At 38.9% G+C, this 20,579-nt stretch overlaps 1 pseudogene; it reads right to left on the bottom strand.

Annotated features, from left to right (window-relative positions):
• Nucleotides 1-8,522: 8,522 nt before the first annotated feature.
• On the bottom strand, nt 8,523-8,776 carry LOC103747068 (annotated as a pseudogene).
• Between the last annotated feature and the right edge of the window lie 11,803 nt (nt 8,777-20,579).

The raw sequence follows: 20,579 nt of genomic DNA, 5'->3' as shown, positions 1-20,579 counted from the left end.
GAAAACCAGAGGGAACCATATTATTCCTACAATCTACTGACAAATTATACTTAATAGATCAAGAAAAATATCTCTAGATAAGGTTTATTTGAGACCAACTGGTCATTACCCAAGATTTATCTGCAAGACACACAGTAATTAAAAATGCCAGAATGGTGGAACTAACCTTCTTGGATGTTTAACAGACATACCTTGAGATCTATACTAATTGGGTCAGAGGGATTCAAAGGACACGTTTTATGCCTTGCCCTCCTGGGTCGATTAGTTCCCAGGGACTATGAGCATCGCGCAAAATGTCCTGTAATGGTGGTGGGTCATCTGGCCTCTTGATCAAGGAGGCCGAGGAGAACCCACCAGATGGACTTGAACCAGTGTCCAGTCTATAAAGAGAAGGGTCAACACAGAGGAATCATTTCCTCCATGCTTCCAAGCGAAGCCAACCATGGTCCAGCAGGACCTTTGACTTATCTTTATATAGACGGAACTGGTAAAAGAAAGGAGCCAAGGGCTCCTCCCAATCCTATGTGATCCCTGAGGAATAGATCCTCAAATGACCTTAAGACTAAAAATAAATCGGTTTTATCTGGTCCAACTGTATAGCCTTAAACACCCAGAAGGAAAGTATAACCAAAGATTAATGGGGCCAATATAATTTCATAAGAGTCCATATGTATAGCTAAAGGCTACTTAACAAGCACCAGACAGGTGATACCTTCCTTTGGTTATTGGCCAAGGTGATGAAAGGGATTCCCAGATAGTAACCCAGTATAGAACTGGGAAAATGAACAGAAGTTCCCAGTCTTATCCAAAAGAATATTAGTGTGAATTCCTCAAAAATGCATATCACTCTATCCTAAACACGAGAAATAAACAAGCAAAACATGAATCCTATTTGATAATATTCATCAAAATATCTGATCAGAGATGACAGAGTATATTGGCTTCAGTGTATGTGTGTGTGGGAGGCTGTGGGAGGGTGCCATTTGGGAAATGGGTATATAGATGAGTAAGATTGTGTGGGGTGTTCTGTATGATATAGACACAAAAAATCAACAAGTTAAATAAAAAGACATATTTGAGGAGGAAGCATAAAAATTTACTTCATGTTAATTAGTAAAGGTGATAAACATTACCATTGACATCTACCTGATGACTTTATATCCATGCTCAGATGCCAAGGAGCTCAGAAATTAACCGACTGTCACTAGTAATAATCAGATATCTAGAGATTAGAAACGCATGTGAAAACATCTTAATGTCAATTGCATTGAAAATTAATTTTTCTGTATGAAACTGTGTATTTTAATAATGAAATGGAGATCTTTTTGAAAGGTTAAAACCTCATTTAATGTTATGTCTTATAGGGTTTATACTGAGTACAATATTGTATAACTGTATTAATTCAACTGTAAACATATAAATTTACAGCCAGTTTTGAAGGAGATGCATCTTAGGTCTGGAAATTGTTATTGACTATCTCAATGCTGTTGTAATGAAATGCTTCTTCTGATTGTGTGGTTATTAAATAATTTTTTAAAAAAAGAAAGCTAAGTCCTTTGCTTTCTGTCTAATATTCAGGACAAAAGTATTGTCATAAATTTTAACATTCAATAAAACTATAATAGAGAATAGCAAAAAAGAAAAAAGTACAATAGTTAATGCAGAGTGTAGAACCAGGTTGTTTCCAATTCCCATCCCCCAAATTTGCGTGGCTTTAGTTAAACTGGAGACTGGTGCAAATTCTCTGCATGCTTCAATTTCCTCATCTGTAAATAGGAGCAGTAACACATCCTACTTCACAAGGTTCTTAAGAGAACTGAAATTATTCATATTTGAAAAGGCATGAGGCCTGGCATATGGTAAACAGCACAGAAACCGACTTTCTCATTAACGCAATCTTCATAATGTCTGATTCTAGAGGTCTTTTTTTATAACAGAAACAGATGAGGGTCTTAGTCAGCTTTCTATCACTATGACAAAACACCTGAGATAATCAAGTTATAAAGAGAAAAAGCTTATTTTCATTCAAATTTCTGCAGTTTGTAGCTCATGATCCATTGGCCCCTTTCTTTAGGCTTGTGACAAAACAACACACCCTCAAGAAGCATGTGTCAGAAGAAACCTGCTTCCTTCATGGGCAGGAGGAAAAAAAGAAGAATGAGGGGAGGAGGAAGAGGAGGCAATCACCCAAAGGCATCCATCCTTCCCACAAGGACCTCCCTAAGGTATTAAATCTCAACCACTTTCCATGCAACACCACCCTGGCACCAAGCCTTTAACTCACAGGCCTTCTAGGGGACATTCAAGATGGAAACCATAGCAACTGGCATCATCATCAGTGATCAGTGCTGCCCCTTAAATCAGCTTTGTTGAACAACAGCACAATCACAAAGAAAATGAATTCATAATCCACTAAACATGATGTATTATCCTCCTGTATTCTTTGTCCTGCTGCTTTCCTGTGCCTAAAATAGCTGAGATGTGCTTGCTTCCTTCTGACATTTACAAGAAAACCCCTATTATAAGGAATGTACTAATAACTTACCCAACCTTTAAATGTGTCATTTTTAATGTCTGATACCTACACTAATGATCATTTCAAGTTCTCGTCTTACAAATCTTCTAAACAAACACACAGTTCATGATTAAAAAGAAATATGAGAAAAATCCTAAAAAATTAGAAGGGGGATTATGAATAATCACAGGATGCTGTCACCTTCAGAGTGCCACTAATTAAACCACACCAGAATGTCAGCATCACTGCATCACCTGACAGAACTCAGGGTGAGCTAGTGCATTGCATGTAGTTCTTCTGTGTTTCAGAGTAGGGTTCTTATCCCTTGTACTATCTTCATTAGAGCATGTTTCCCTACTTGGTGGTCTCAAAACCACAAATATTCTAGATTGTTCCATCTAGATTAATGCCCTGCCTTTACTACCCACCACCCCACCCTACGTATATGGCCTCAAAGTTTTACTTCAGACCTCACATCATCCAAGTTGTCTTCCTTTGGTTCTTACAAGTGAAATTAAGAACTCAGTCTTTTGTATTTATATCAGTTCAGCATATTTCTTCTGGAAATTGGATTGCTGTATTTTCATGTTGCTATTCTCCCATTAGACTACTCATTTTGCATATTATATATTTATCACATAGTTTAAACATATTGGATGTTTATTATGTATTTGTAAAATATAACTTCAAAGGCTGGAGAGATAGCACAGTGGTTAAGAATACTGACTGTTGTTGCAGAAGACCCAGGTTTGAATCACAGCACCTACATGGCAGCTAACAACTGTCCATAACTCCAGTTCCAAGAGATCCGACAGTCTCTTCTGTCCTCCACGGGCATTGCACGACGCAGGTGCACTTATCTACACGCATACACATAAAATAAAAATAATTTTAAAAATTAAAAATATATAACTTCAAATAAAAGATTTAGAGATATTAGGTAAGAAGATCCATTTTCCTATTCCCACCTGAAAATAAATCTTGTAAAAGTTCAGTCTTACATTCAGCATGAAGAGAAAGCTGGGTGTGGTGGTGCATTCAGGAGGTAGAGGCAGGCAGATCTCTGTGAGATCAAGGCCAGCCTGGTGAGTTCCAGGTCAACTGGGGCTACAGGGTGACCCTGTCCCAAAACAAAACAAAATAAAGCAAAGAAAAACAAAACAAAAAACACAAAATGAAGTTGGATCTGTCTATCTATCTGTGTATATATGTATCTATCTATGCATCTAAACTGTGTAGATTAGCTGGTTTGAAGTGAATTATTTACCTCATCACAATGATTACAGTTGTATTTTCATCCATATGCATTTTAATATATATTTCCTAAAGCCTATTTGGAGAAATACAAAAAGCATCAGTGCTTAATTATTTTTCTTTTCTATCAGATTTTTTAAATGTATAGCTGGATCATTTTCTCAATATAAAAGAAATATAACAATGTAAGCTTAGTAGTCTTTCACTGACACTTCAAAACATGGAATTTGCAGTCAGGGTTTTTTGGCTACTAAGTGTTCAGAGACTTGCTATCATTCACTGGCTCTTATTCCCATCTTCAAAGAAAGCCCCTCCCCTCCTGTTGGACAGTCATGCCATGAAGCGACCTCAGCTCCCCCACTATTATGCATAGTCTTTACACATGGTTGTGCTGATAGGCCCTGTGTGAAGAGCGCCATCATCAAAAGAGCTAAAAGCACAGAGAGGCTTAAAGTGTCACTCATCAAGAGAGATAAATAATGCTTTAGAGAGGTAGTGCCATTTGATCATTGCTTCTTTTTGTAAGTGCCTCTTTGGCCAAGCATCAGACTTAGCACACAGTATGTAATTCAAATCTCCAATGAGATTGGGCAGGAATGCACACTAACTAATCAAGGTGGTGGAATGGGAAAGCCAAGCTCTTTGGCCTGGCACTTGCTTCCTTCCACCTGCCCATCAGTAACAGGCCACTGTGGCTGATCTGGCCAATGTTGCTGTGAATACAGTATCTGAAAAGAGAAGGTAGAGGCTCTCAGTGCTAAACCTGATATGATCATTATCAATGGTCTCTCCTAGTAGAAAAACTCTGAGGTTTAAGGTAAATCAGAACAATGGTTTAAGAATAGCAGCTCCCTAGTCCCAGTAAAAAGTAATTCCCTTCCAATGACCTTAAAGAGACACTCCTAGAGGGAAGGAATACTCTGGAGCACCTGCATGTCACACTCTGTGCTGATCCCCTGGACTGCTTCATTTTTTACCATGCCCTGTTCATGTAGTATTAGTATGCCTCATTCACAGATGAGGAAGCAGGCTCAGGGAAGTTTTGTGTCTTTTTTCAACACACCATGGTTTTAGGTTTGTAATTGCTGTTGCTATATCTAATAGATGGTAGATATTTTTTTGTCTTCTTTGTAAAAATTTTATTGCTTCACCTCTCTCTCTCTCTCTCTCTCTCTCTCTCCCTCTCTCTCTCTCGGTGTGTGTGTGTGTCTGTGTGTGTGTGTATGTGTGTGTGTGTGTGTGTGTGTGTGTCCCTCTCTTATGACTCAAAAAGCATCTCATTACCTCCTTGGGTTTTTTTGAGTCTTTCATTATCTGCCCCTTGCCTTCAAGTTCACTAAAATAGAAACTGGTTCTTGGTGGACTCAGCATCGCCTTCCACAGGGGCTCCTATCCTCTTCCCCATCACAACATACACCACCCCACCAACCTTCTCCAGGTACCTTCCCTTTCCATTGTTGCCTGGCTTCCCATGCCCATGCACAAGTGTTGCTTTCCTAAAGCCTTGTCTCCATCCCGTCATAGGGTTCTACAAATTGTACTGAATTTTCCTGTGTCCCCACTGAGTGGTAATCTCGAGCACAGGGTCAGGAAAAACAAATGCCTAATGATTTTTAAGTTTATTCAACTTACTAATTTTGTTTCTTTTTTCATTTATCTCATTTTAAACTTTCTGCAATGATCCATCATAAGATTTCTCAAATATATATGTTCCATGCTTAATGTTAGAGCATTAAATAATTGTTCCTTAGACATAGTGCCTTGTAGGTAAACATTCTTGATTTCAAAATGATTTAATTGGTTATTATATGAGTCAGTCATAAAGCATCCTGCACTGGAGTTCATTGTTGTCATAATAAATTGTAGTTTAAGTTAAACCATCTCTTAAGTTTAAAGAATTCAAACATATTACAACATAGCAAGGAGTCCATCATTAAAATAATTAAAAATGAGGCCTGAAGAGGTGACTCAGAGGGTAAGAGCACTGACTGCTCTTGCAAAGGACTCAAGTTTACTTCCCAGCACGCACATGGCAGCCAACAACTGTCAGCAACTCCAGTTTCAGGGGATCCAGTGCCCTCTTCTGGCTTCCAAAGATTTGCATGCCCAGGAACAGTTATACGCATAGAGGCAAAACACTTACACATAAGATAAAAATAAATGAAAAGAAATTGAGTTGGAGGTTGGGGGCAAGTCTCTGTGTGTGCCAAGGTGTGTTGGGAGCTGAATGAGAGTGTTGCTGCTCTTCCCTGGTCCCCCATCAGCCAGACAGACCTGCCCAGCCAAGACTCTGGTAAGTCAGATCCCACCCACTGCATCTCTATTCCATTCCCCTCACCCACTACCACCCCGTCCCCTGCCAGCCTTTACTCAGACGGTCTCCAATTCCTTCACTTCAGATCCCTGGACTAACTTCCTAACCCAGACTAGCTAAATTCCCTAGCATAGATTCCACTGGCTCCTGATCTGTCTGACAGACCACCATACCCTCTACCCTGTCCCACCAACTACCCAGACCAATCTACTACACTGCAAGAACCTGAAATATGCACCAATTTATTTTCCATACCTGAAGAAAAAGCAATCAAGCTTCATAAACAATATTAACAGAATCAAAACTAAATTAAACAAAAGCAGAAGTTCCTGTGGTACATATAACCAACAAAGAACATCCATATGGCCAAATGGCAATGAAAACAAACAGTATGAAAAACTAAGAGAATATGTCCCTCCAAAAATCCACTACTCCTACAGATGTGCACTACAGTGAGAACCACCCTGAGGAACCCCAGGAGACAGAATGTAAAAGAACAGTCATAAACATGATCAAAGAACTTCAAGAAAACACAAACAACTCCAAGAACTCAAAAAGGAAAGGCATAAACTTACGATGGAAGCCCAAGAATATGCAAGTATTCAGCTTAATGAAATATCAAAAACAATTCACGATTTGAAAAGTGAATTCATAAAACAGACAGAAATAGTGAAGAAAACCCAAATGGAAATCAACATGAGACTGAAAAAACTCAGTAAACCACTTAGGAACAACAGGAGAAAGCTTCACGAGCAGAATGAATGACGTGGATAACGGAATATCAAGATTGGATGATAAAGTTGAAGATCTGGACTCCTTAAGCAAAGACTATGTAAAATTCAAAAAGTAAAAGATAAAAATAAAAAACATGAATGGAATACTCAGGAAATATGGGGTAACATGAAAAGACCAAATCTATGAGTTATAGGTATACAGGAAGAAGAAGAATCTCAGGTCAATGACATATGGCATTGAACAGACCTTCAACAGGATTATAGAAGAAAATGTCCCTAAAGAAAGACTTACCTATAGAGATTCAAGGAACACATAGAGCACCAATTAAACATGACCAGAACAGGAAACCCCCCCCACACACACACACGGCATATCATAGTAAAAACATTAAATGTACAGAACAAAGAGAAGGTACTGAAAGCTGCTAGAGAAAAACAAGTTACATATAAAGGAAAACCCACCAGAATTACAGTTGATTTCTCAATACAAAGTATAAAAGCCAGAAGAGTCTGCACCAAAGTATTCCCAGTTCTAAATGACCATGGATGGCAACCTTGAATACTTTGCCCAGCAAAACTATCTATCATGGTTAAAGGGGAATAGAAATTTTTTCATGAGACAAATAGACTGAAAGAATCATGTCCACCAAACCATCGCTACAGAGAATACTCAGAACAACAAAAAGGATGGAAGAATGGAATGAGTATAACCAAAAGGTTACAGAAAGAAAACAAAGAAAAGTTTAGTAACAGAAACACAAAGAAATTAAAACAACAGTATCCAATACACATCTTTCAATAATAACACTAAATATCAATGGTCTCAACTCCTCAGTCAAAAGACACATGCTAGTGGAATGGATCAAAAAAGCAAACCCATCTTTTTGTTGTCTTCAAGAAACTAAGCTTACCTTCAAGGATAGATACTACCTTAGGGTGAAGGGATGGAAAATAATATTCTATTCTAAGAAAATGGCTCTAAGAAGCAAGCAAGTGTTGCGATTGTAATATCTGACAAAATAGACTTCAAAGTAAAACTATTCAGAAGAGATTAAAAGGGTTACTTCATTCTAATCAAAGGAACAATTAACTAAGAAGATATTACAGTCATGAACATATATATACTTTGGAGCACCCAACTTCATAGAAACAGTATTCCTGGACTAACCCTAACTAATTCCTGGATTAACCCCAACTCAGTAATATTAGGTGACTTTAATACCCTACTATCTTCAATAGACAGGACAACTGGACAAAGAATAACCAGAGAGACATCTGAATTAAATATCTTACATGAAATGGACCTTAGAGACATGTACAGAATATTCCACCCGATCACCAAAGAATACATTTTCTACTCAGCAGCCCATGCAAGTTTTTCTAAAAGCGACCACATTCTGGGAAACAAATCCCAACGAACACAAAGAAAAAATGACATAATTCAATGCATTCTATCAGACCACAGTGCAATAAAGCTTATAATCCACAGCAAAAGAAGCTCTAGTAACTACATGAACTCATGGAGATTAAACAACACACTCCTGAATAAGAACGAAGACAAGAACACAACACAACAAAACCTCTGGAGCACCTTAAAAGCAGGGGTTTTTGTTTTTTTGTTTTTGTTTTTGTTTTTGAGAAGAAAAAAATCTTTTTTATAGTACAAGGGTCGAGATGGATGTGAAAGTTTAGAAGTAGCAGGCAATCACTGTCCTGAATAGCGTCGAATACCCATTCTGATGGCCATGAATGTGCCAAAGGTGCCACTACCCTGCATCATGGTTTTCCCAATGCTGCCCGCCCGTCAGCTCCCGACCCGAATTCCGATCCTGAGACAAGAAAAATGACAAAAAGCGCTCCGGCCGCCATTCCCACTGCTAACCCCATGAGGAAGCCCATCTTCATGTGGTCGAAGCAGCTGGGCTGGGACTGCCTGTAGGGACCTACAGCCACTGGCATCTTGCTCTCCACCTCAGTAGCGCCACTCGAAGTCTCTTCTTAAAAGCAGTTCTAAAAGAGAAGCTTATAGTTCTTAGTGCCCAAATTAAAAAAATTGGAAAAAGCACATGTGAATGACTTAATAGTACAAGACTCAAGACTCTGGAAACGCGAAAACAAACCAACCCCAAACCTAGCAGATAAGAGGAAATAACAAAAATCAGAGCTGAAATTAATGAAATAGAAACAAAGAAAGCAATACAAAAAAAAAAAATCAATGAATCTCTACATGTTGGTTCTTTGAAAGGTTAAATAAGAAAGACAGACCCTTAGCCCTGTTAACCAAAAGAAAGAAAGAGCAAATCCAAATCAACAAAATCAAAGACAAAAGGTGAAATGTCACAACAGACACCAAAATATTCAAAACGTTGTAAGGGAATACTTTAAAAATCTATACTCCACTAAATTTGAAAATCTAAAATAAATGTATGAATTTCTAAAATCATGGACACCAAGAAGAGATCAATACCTAAATGGACCCATAGCAAATAAGAAAATTGAAACAGTAATGCAAAACCTTCCAACTAAAAAAGTCCAGGCCCAGATGGATTCACAGCAGAATTCTACCAGACATTCAAAGAAGATCTACAACCAATTCTGCTTAAATTATTCAAAAAGATAGAAACAAAGGGAGAACTCCCAAATTCCTTCTATGAAGTCAATGTCACTCTAATACCAAAACCAGGTAAAGATACAACCAAAAAGGAAAACTATAGATCCACACCCTTAATGAACATAGATGCAAAGATACTCAACAAAATACTCGCAAACTGCATACAGACAGTCCATACAGATATATACATACAGATATACATCAAAAAGATCATCCACCAAGATCAAGTCAGCTTTATCCCAGAGATGAGGGGATGATTCAATATACCTAAATCAATAAATGCAATAAAACATATAAATGGACTTAAAGACAAAAGCGACATAATCATCTCAATAGATGCAAAAATAGGCCTTTGACAAAATCTAACATGCATTCATGTTAAAAGTCCTAGAAGGAACTGGACTGGAGGGAACATACCTTAACATAATTATAGTTATATTCGACAAACTCGTAGTCAACATCATTCTAAATGGAGAAAAACTGGAAGCATTCCCACTGAAATCAGGAACCAGCCAGAGCTGTCCATGATCTCCACTTCTTTTCAATATAGTGCTTGAAACTCTCGCAAGAGCAATAAGACAAAAGAAGGAAATTAAAGGAGTACTAATTGGAAAAGAAGAGGTCAAATTATCTCTATTTGCAGATGCTATAATATTATACATGAGGGGGCTGGAGAGATGGCTTATCTCTATTTGCAGATGATATAATATTATACATGAGGGGGCTGGAGAGATGGCTCGGTGGTTAAGAACATTGGTTGTTCTTGCAAAAGACCTGGGGGTTTGAATCCCAGCACCCACGTGGCAGCTAACAACTGTCCGTAACTCCAGTCCTAGGGGATCCGACGGCCTCTTCTGTTCTCCGTGGGCATTGTACAACATGGATGCACTTATCTTCATGCAGGCAAAACACTCATACACATAAAATAAAAGTTATAAATGAAATATTTTTTTAAATATACATGAAATCCAAAAAATTCCACTAGAAAACTGTTAGAGGATTAATACTTTCAGTAAAGTGGCAGGTTACAAAATCAACTTATAAAAATCAGTAGCCTTTCTATGTGCCAATAGCAAGCAACCAGAAAAGCATTCAAGGAAACCCTTCCATTCATAATAGCTTCAAAAAAATACTTAGGAACAAACCTAACCAAAGACATTAAGGATCTCTATATTGAAAATTTCAATCTCTAAAGAAAGATAGAGGAAGAGACTAAGAGATGGAAAGACCTACCAAGCTCATGGATTGGTAGAATCAATATTGTAACAATGACCATCTTACTAAAAGTAGTTTATAGATTCAATGCAATGCCAATCAAAATACCCACAACATTCTTCATAGAGCTTGAAAAAAAGTCATCCTAAAATTCATATGGAATCACAAAAGACCCCAGATAGCCAATGCAATTTTGGGCAAAAAGAGCAATGCTGGGGGGTAGGGGGGGAATCACTATACCACATCTAAAAACCACATGGTACTGGCACAAAAGTAGACATGAAGGTCAATGGACAATAGGAGACCCAAACATGAGTGCATGCATTTCAGCCCCCTGATATTTGACAAAGGTGCCAAGAACACACAATGGAGGAAAGACCGCATCTTCAACAAATGGTGCTGGCAAAACTGGATCTCCACCTGCAGAAGAAGGAAACTGGACCCTTATCTTTCACCCTGCACAAAAATCAACTCCAAATGGATCAAAGACCTCAGTATAAAACCTGCAACTCAGAAACTGCTAGTTATAACTCCAAGTTATAGGCATAGAAAAGGAATTTCTAAATCAGACACCAGTTGCTCAGGAATTAAAGTCAACAATCAGTAAGTAGGACCTCATTAAACTACAAAGCTTCTGTATAGCAAAAGAAGGAACCAAGGAAGGAAAGAGGAAACCCACTGAGTGGGAGAAAATCTTCATCAGCTACACATCCAACAGAGGATTAATATTCAGAATATACAAAGAACTCAAAAAAAAAGAAATAAGAAAATGCAAGACCCAGTATAAATATGGACAATGGTAGACCTGAACAGAGAGTTCTCAAACAAATGAATAAAAATGACTAAGAAGCACCTTAAAAAGTGCTCAACATCCTTAGTACTTAGAGAAATGCAAATAAAAACCACTTTAAGATTCCATCTTACCTCAGTCAGACTGGCTAAGATCAAGAGAACAAAAGACACCAAATGCTGGGGAACACTCATCCACTGCTGGTAGGAATGCAAACTCCTGAAACCACTATGGAAGGCAGTGTGGAGAACCCTCAAAAATCTGAAAATAAACCTACCATATGATACAATTATACCACTCCTTGGCATGTACCCAAAGGACTCATCCTACTGCAGAGACACTTGTACATCCATGTTTGTTGCTGCTCTCTTCACAATAGCTAAGAAATGGAAACAACCTAAATGTCCCTCAACTAACAAATAGATAATTAAAAATGTGGTACATTTACACAATGGAGTTCTACTCAGCAGTAAGAAAATATGAAATTATGAAATTTGAAAGTAAATGGATGGAACTAGAGAGTGTTATACTAAGTGAAGTAACACAAACGCAGAACAGCAAGTAACATATGTTCTCCCTCATTTGAGGATTATAGCACCATTGTGAGTATATAAATTCTGATGTAACACCAGGAGCCAGGAAAATGGAAAAGATACATGAGGTAAAGGAAAATAAAGAACCGGGGGCGGGGGGAATAGTAGGGGAACAGATGTTACTGGGGGGAGGTGGGGAAAGTGGGAGTATTCAGCAGGGAGGGGAAGAGGGAGAGCTATGCAAAGGGCCATGCTGTCAGGAGGTGGGGGAAAGGAAGTCAGGAGAAGGGGAATGGTGGAAGTTGGGTGTTACTGGGAGGAGGGTGGAGATAATGGGGGTTCTGGGACTGGGAAGGGAGGAGGGGGACAGAATGGGAAGGAGAGAGGAGATGGGTGAGTCTTGGGGCACTGGGAAACCCAGAGGGGGGTGTGGTGCCCTCAGGACCCTTTGGGAGGTGTGCATATATTGTCTGAACATTGGTGCATATGTGTACCTTGTAGCTGCTTGGCAGGGGGACCCCCTTGGAGTGGCTGGTGGGAGTTGTCCAGGAGACTCCCAGGATAACCCAGGCTATTGCCAAACCTCTTAGTTGTCTCCCAAGACTAGTAGATGGGACCCTACTGCTAAAGACAGGACATACTTCGGATACAGGACTTGAAGCAACAGAGCAGGAATTGACCTAGAAGCCTTCTAAAGTTTGGCTATCATAATGCTGGATGATAATATGCCAACTGCCAAAGGGGAAAAACAATCATTCATCCAACCCAGCCCTAAAGCCTAATAACCATAAGGTGTCGATCAAATGTCGAGTTGTGCACCTACATGAACTGGGCAACATTGCTTGTCTATAAATTACTAGAGATAAATAAGTTTTGTTCAGTAAGAAACAGAACAATTTTAGGTTGGCACCACCTCATTCTATGAACATTATGTAAGTGTAATCTCTGAATGAGTCGTTTTGCCTCCTGGATTTGAACACAGTGGTCACCAGACAGACCCCTTCAGTGACATAATACCCATTGGATTTACAAGCTGGGCTTTATATCATTTGTTTCCAGATGATTTCTTTTCGGAGGCTTGAAGAGGGAACACATGAGCTTTTTCACAATCACTTTGTTGAACAGAATCTGGCAGTATCAGCTTTCCTAAAAGTGTCCAGAAGACGTCAGGGCAAAGAGTATCACATAGCATGGGATTAAACCAGATTCATTGTGCTGTGAATTAGTGTCCTTCCAAGGTCTTCTAAATTATGAACAGCTTTAAACAAGGAAGAAACTTTTAAAACATGCATTTTTATTTACATTTATGAGAATTTCATACATGAATACTGTATGTACATCATTTCTACACCCCCTCTCCCCTTCCAACTCTTCCTGTTCCCCCAACAAATTCATAACAACTTCTACTTTATTATTGTTTTATACACAAAAAACAAATTCTCTGTCTCTGTCTCTGTCTCTGTCTTCATCTCCCTCTCTCAGCAGCCATTGATTGCCTATAGCTCTTCATCTAGGGTTGGGGCCTTGTGAAATTTCCCCCCAAACATTAGCATGTCTATAGATTTTGTGTAGGCAATTATATCGCTGAGATTTCATGGGTGTGGGTTTCCTGTCGTGCCTAGAAGACACTGTCTAGCAGCAGGTGTCCTGCTCCTGTGGCTCCTACAATCTTTCCTCCCCCTCTTCTGCCATGTTCCCTGAGCTTTAGACGTACGGTTGGTTGCAGATATATCAGGTGGAGTTGGGCTCCCCACAGTCCTTATTCTCTGTATTTTGAACAGTTGTGGATCTCTGTAAAGATCTTCATTTGCTGCCTAAAGAAGCTTCTTTGATGAGAGGCGAGCTGCACGTATTTGTGAGTGTAAGGATAAATATTTATAATACAGTTAGAAATTATATTGGTTTCAAAAAACAATAGTGGTAGGTTCCTCTCTAGGGTCTATGACCTCTCCGACCACAGGTGTTTGGCTAGGTTTACAGTACCAGGCATGAATCCCCTCCTGTTGAGTGGGCCGTCAGTCCAGTTAGATAGCTATTGGTTACCCCCAAGATAAAAGTGCTTTTGTACCACTATTGTACCATTGGGGATATATTGCCCAGAGGGTCATTGATGGTACATAGCCTTTATACCTGGGTTGGACTATTTCTCAGTCTAGTGCCCAACTGCCACCCATTTCTCTTCTCCTCTCTAGGCCCTTGTTTAATTGAGTTGTCCTGAGTCCTGTGCTTGAGGCCACCATTGCCATAAGGACTACACTGGATCTGTAGATAGCTTTTGATAGTATGGCCATCCTAATCATATTAGTCCCACTGAGCTATGAGCATGAGACATCTGTCTTCTGGTATCTTAACTACTTTCTTCAGTGTTTTGAAGCTTTTATTATACAAATCTTTCACTTCCTTGATTTCATGTACTCCAGGAATTTTTTATTGTCATGAATGGAATGGTTTCTCTGATTTTTTGATTAATATGATCATTATTATTATATAGGAAGGGTACTGACTTTTGCATCTTGATTTTATATCCTGCTACTGATGACTGTAAGGAAACTGCTTTGCAGAGTCAACAGAAAATTTAAACCTATGAACCCACAGTGATCGTTACAGTATGCACAAGACTTATGCATGCTCATGCCAGAAAAAAATTGTGGAAGCGAAGTGGGGGCGGGGTGATGTTATTTGTGTGTAGCCCCTACTGTAATTGAGGAACTACTGGCAATTGATTGCTGTTAAAAAGATGAGGATCAGGGGCTGGAGAGATAGCTCAGGGTTAAGAACACTGACTCTTCTTGCAGAAGACCGGGGTTCAATATCCCAATAAACCCACACGGCAGCTAACAACTGTCCATAACTCCAGTTCCAGGGGATCCAACAGCCGCTTCTGTCCTCCACAGACATTGCATGACACGGTGCACTTACATACATGCAGGCAAAACATGCATACACATAAAATAAAAATAATAAAATATTTTTTAAAATAAAGCATATATATTTCTTAAGTTAGCTTATAAAATAAGGCTGTTTTAAAGCATACATTTTTAAGAAACGCTATGACACAGGTTTGCTTAGCGATTTTACAGAGCATAGAGACTATTAATTCTTATTTTGAGCTAACAGTACTTAGCAGAATCCATCACCTATCATATACATATCAGCAGAAGTCAACGATGAAGTAGAAGGCTGCTTGCTAAATCAGTAAGGTCATCATGAAGCACATGAAATGAATCATCTATTATTGCAGCACTGTTAAGTTTGAGAAACATAGTGAGAGGTCAGACATGAAACAGCCCTTCCTAAGCTTCAAACTCAGTCTTTCAACTATTTTCTAGACATTTATTTATAAAACACCACCATGCTTATAGTCATAAATCAGATACAGACCCTGACCCCCAGGAATTTAGACTCTTGAAAAAGAAATAAGGCTAATTGCTAACTAGCTATAAGGCTGACATAATGAAGGCAAATGCTTGAGAAAAATATTAAAATATGTTGTAGAAGTTTTGAGGCTAGAAACCCCAACTCAGCATGTCCCAAACTGAGCATTTCTTTCCTTCCTTCCCTATGTATTTCTTTAGTGCTTTCTTCAAAGAGATGATAAATAAATAAATGCCAGACCCAGGCCATATTAGAGATAGACCAGTTAATAAAATACAGTCCCTGCATTTAAGGAACTTTCAGTTCAGTCCTTCCAACCTCCCCAACTACAAATCATGACACTTCCTCCTATGTCTTTCATCAAGAGAGAACCTCAGACTTGTCTGATTCCTTCCCCTTTGTGTGAAGTTGAACCCCAAGCCTGGACAATTCTGTCTTTCTTCCTTCAGTCACACTCTAAGTTCATCTATTTGTTAGTGTTCTGTTACATTAGCACTGTCTCCAAACAAAATAAAATCCCTGTCACCATCAGTGTGCAAACTGCCAGCAAGACACGGAAACCCATTCTCTAGAGGCCTTAGTGCAGAAACTGTCCTTTGTTTGTTACAAAAGCGAGTCTCATTATGGATATCAAAACTCATAATTAGAGAAGATTCCCAACCGTCTATCTACCCTCCTTGTCTCCAATATACTAAGAACATGGACTATGACCTACAATTTCAGGCCCTGATCATGGAGCCCAGTTATACATGGATTTCCTTTCTCTTCCTGGCCCTCTTTCAAAGTTTTAATTATTCCTTCCAGGAGAACTCCGTTTTCCCACTGTCTCCCATGCTAATCATTATTCATTTCTTCTTTTGAATATTCATAGCCTGTTGATTGTGCCTTTTCATTAGGACATTTCTAATGCACATTGTTTTTTTCATAATGGCATATAAAACTTGGCAGAGCACCTTGAGAAATCTGTAACTGTGATCCACAATTATGGGAAGCCTGATGAGGGATGAGACCCAGAGAGCTTAAGCTCACCCTGCCCCTGTTTCAATTCTTTTAAGCCAGTGTGGTGTCACACACCTTTAATCCCAGCACTCAAGAGGCAGAAGCAGGCATACCTTTTGTGAGACTGAGGCCAGCTGGTTTACATAGTGATTTCCTGGCTAAAGCTATGGGGAGACCCTGTCTCAAAAACTTTTAAAAGTTAACAAAAGGGCCTAGAGAGATGGCTCATCAGCAGTTAAGATCACTGACTGCTCTAGCAGAGGACCTAGATTGGGTGTCCAGCACCCTTATAGGCACTAACAACTGTCCATAAGTCCAGTGCCAATGCCCTCTTTTAGCCTCTGTAGGAATTGCACAAATGTGGTGCACTTATATCCATGTAGGCAGAATACTCATATACATAAAGTAAATTAATTTTCAATTTTTAAAAAATATTTAACAAAGGACTAATGCTTCTCCAGTATTCAGTGAATATGAATGAGTCTCACTTAAAAGTGCTCAAAATATATTCTTTGTGAAGGGCGTTCTGCCTTACTTATGATTTAATTTTGAATTTTACTCCACACGAAATGTCTATTAAATTTAAACAGCTACAAAGAAACAAGAAAAGGAAAGCACTGCGTCTGTCTCCATGAAGCTCATAATAAAGACAGAGTTACACCTATGAATTGATGAGGAGGATAGTAACCATGTGGCCCCTCAACAGAGTGAGTTCATCAGACACCGAGCATCTATGCACATAAGTGTTCAAGAAATCCTGAATCAGGGGTTGGCTCAGTGTTTAAGAGCACTGGTTGCTCTTCCAGAGAACCTTGTTACAATCCCAGCACCCACATGGCAGCTAACAACCATCAGTAACTCCAGTTCCAGGGGATCTGACTCCCTCTTCTGGCCTCTGTGGGCACTGAACACATGGGCATATTTAACATGCAGGCAAAACACTCATACACATAAAATAAATTTTAAAAGTTTTTCTTTTCAAGAAAAAAAAGACACTCCCTCTTTTTTTCCAGACCATTTGGTTTCCATTTGCTAATAACCATGATAATTTGAGTCTGAAGAAAGCTTCTAGTTATTCAGGCTGACACACCCAGATGGTGGATGGATTTAGGGTTCTCCTTGGGCACACTGTGTTTTAGAATATTCTGTCAAAAATAAGCTTTGCTCAAACTTGCATTTGAAACAAGAAGCGACAAAGAGCAACGTGTGTTGGCTCACCCCACTGGTATCCTGACACTCAGACCTGTTCTGGTGACTTCTGATGGTGACTTAATAGGTTAATGCATTAATAATGGCTTGTAGTTTTTATTGTTCTCTTTCTGCTTTTATGGCTTTTTCATGAAAGATAGTATTTGAGCCTAATTATCTTGCAGAGACTCTTAACTTACTTAAAATTATGTTGATCATATGTGTGAAACCTAAGATCAAAGCATTCACTAAATGATGGTCACTGTAGATTTCATAATCATTTTCATCAAAAGACAAGGAAAAAAAAGGGGTTAAATGTGTTCATGAGGCCACTTTCAGCACCTTGGGTGGGAGCATACAGACGACCTCATTGGTTGAGAGAGTGTGCTAAGTCATCATTCACCTTTATTCATAGTGGGATGGTCATAGGATGGTAGAATGACCAGAGTCTGAACCTGAATGCACAGTCACAATGTGCCTGTACATCATAACATGCACAGTACTACTACTACTACTACTACTACACACACACATACACACACACACACACACACACAAACCTCATTTTTGTCTCCTATTAACCCAACAACCCCATAAAGCTTGATCCTAGCCTTTTAAAATTTTAAATGGTAAATTCAGAGAATTAAAATAATGAACTGATTGTCTGATGGCAATTCAGAAGCATACCCAATCTTTTGAACAGATTTCTTATCACTGTGTCTCCCACATATGTGACTGACACCTGGCAGGCCTTCAGGGCTTGTGGGCATTGGGCCCTCATATTCATTAGAGTGGAGACTGCCTTTCCCTTCAATAACAGGGTCTCCACCTGCATGGCCCCTTCCAATCCATTCCTGGGTCTTCTGGCTTCTGTATCTCTACCTTGGAAAGCAAGTCTTCAGATACTCATCCCCCATTCACATTCATTCACATAAATATCCTCTTTCTGTGCTTCAGCACCTTTGGGGCTCCTGCCCTCATCCTGTGAAAACTGTGCAACTGTCTACAGATCTGCTATAGAAAGCATTGTATGTTGCTCTAAAATTGACTGCAGTGCTGTGTGTACATGTCTACTCTCAGGTACTCTTCCTATAATTGTACTGAAGCACTTTTGAGGTTCCTGTACTCACCCCAGTGTAGGCCATGTAATGTTGTAAAAGGTCTATGCTTTCTGCAAAGCACCAAAAACCAAAGCTTCTGCCTGACAATATTAACTCACTGGACGGACCCTGACTTTGCAACCCAACCTCATGTCCTATGACTCTAAATTGGAAGCATCTTCCCTCACCCTGGTGTTCTACATTTGGCTTTCAGGATTTAAAAGAAAACTGATTCTTCACAAAGTCTGATTTCTACAAGTCAAAAGCACATGATTTAGACTCCATTCCTAAGAACTCCGAAATATGATGCTTTTTTAAAAATTATTTTATTTTTTACGTGTTTGTTTGTTACCTACATGTATATAAGTGTACCAGTGTCATGCAATGCCCACAGAGGACAGAAAAGAGCACTGGATCCCCTGGAACTGTAGTTAGGGATGATTGTTAGCTGCTGTGTGGGTGCTGGGACCCAAACCCAGGTCCTCTACAAGTGTAACCAATGTTTTTTACCTCAGCCTTCTCCCAACCCCCAGGCCGTGTTGTTTTAAAACTCCAAGCAATCTCTCCTTTAATTTTATTTTTAGTTTTTTTATGTTCTGAAATGACTATCACATTTTCAATAGAAGAAGAACATTGACTAAGGTACAAGACAGATAGAAGAGATAAAGATAGTGGTTAAATTTTACAGAAATTTAATGCAGGTATTCTAGACCCCTGTTCACTTTCAGACAAAAAGTTAAAAATTACAAAAAAGCAAAATTTGAAATGGCAAGAGATAATTTTCATCTCTTTGGTTTAAAGTCATGAAAGTATAAGGTTCTTTAAAGCAGTAACTCTGTGGACTCAGAGTCCCTGAAACTGTATCTAGAAGCGATAAGTAGGCACAAGTTTAAGGACCTGAAGGCACAACAGCTGTGAAATGCTTCAGGTTAGGGATCTGTAGCTTTGAATGGCTCTTGCCTTCTATGCAATCATGGAAGAATAGGCTGAGAAACCCAAGTTGCAAATTTTAAGCCTCTAGTAACAATTATACAAACACATAAGTATAAATTATTCTATACCATGGCGTTTGTTTCCACTATATATTCAGTTGTAGAACTATCGGAGTCCTTATTCCAGTTTTTTAAAATCTCTTTAAAAGCATTTACATTGCTCTAAAATTGGTAATTTATGTACATTTTCATAAATACACTAAAATCTATTTACTGATGGGCTTTAAATGGCTATTGGAGGCTGGGAAGAGTAGGGGGTGGCGGATAAAGAAAGGGCTCTGTTACAGTAAGATGAGAAAAACAGGTCTGGTGGGCTGTTGATATTGGGATTACAGATAATGACGATTTGCTATATGGGTTTTTTAATAAGACTTAAAAGAGTGCTAGTTGAAGACATAAATATGGTTATCCCTATTTTGACATTACATGATAGATACATGTATCAAATTGTCACGTTACTATGCAATTTTATGTATGTTTAAAAATTACATTGAATGTATATATTAAAAAGTGGTTGAAGGGGCTAGAGAGATGGCTCAGTGGTTAAGAGCACTGGCTACACTTGGAGAAGACCTGGGTTCAATTCCCTAACTCTAGTTTTAGGGAATCCAATGCCCTCTTCTGACCTCTGCAGGCATTGCACAACATGGTTGCACTTACACACATGCAGGCAATACATTCATACACATAAAATAAAAATCAAAAACTAAAAATTAAAAAACAATTTCAAATGGTTGAAGTAAAGGCAGTAGGGACAGTGCTCATTCCCTCTAATGGAGCTCAAAGGCTTCCCTGACAGATAATAAATTCCCTGGGGTAAGACTGACAGGCAAGCAGCAATTTAATCACACCATGATTTAGATGTCCCTTGCATGGTCATTTTGAATAAAAGGTCAGTAAATATAATATTCTTTTTAAAACAACCATTGTCTAAGTAATAAAAACAAGAAATTTAAGAA

This window comes from Nannospalax galili, unplaced genomic scaffold (genome assembly GCF_000622305.1).
Source record: "Nannospalax galili isolate Female #2095 unplaced genomic scaffold, S.galili_v1.0 scaffold264, whole genome shotgun sequence".
NCBI lineage: Eukaryota > Metazoa > Chordata > Mammalia > Rodentia > Spalacidae > Nannospalax > Nannospalax galili.
Note: the sequence above shows the minus strand (reverse complement) of the source record. Positions and strands in the feature narration are given on the sequence as shown.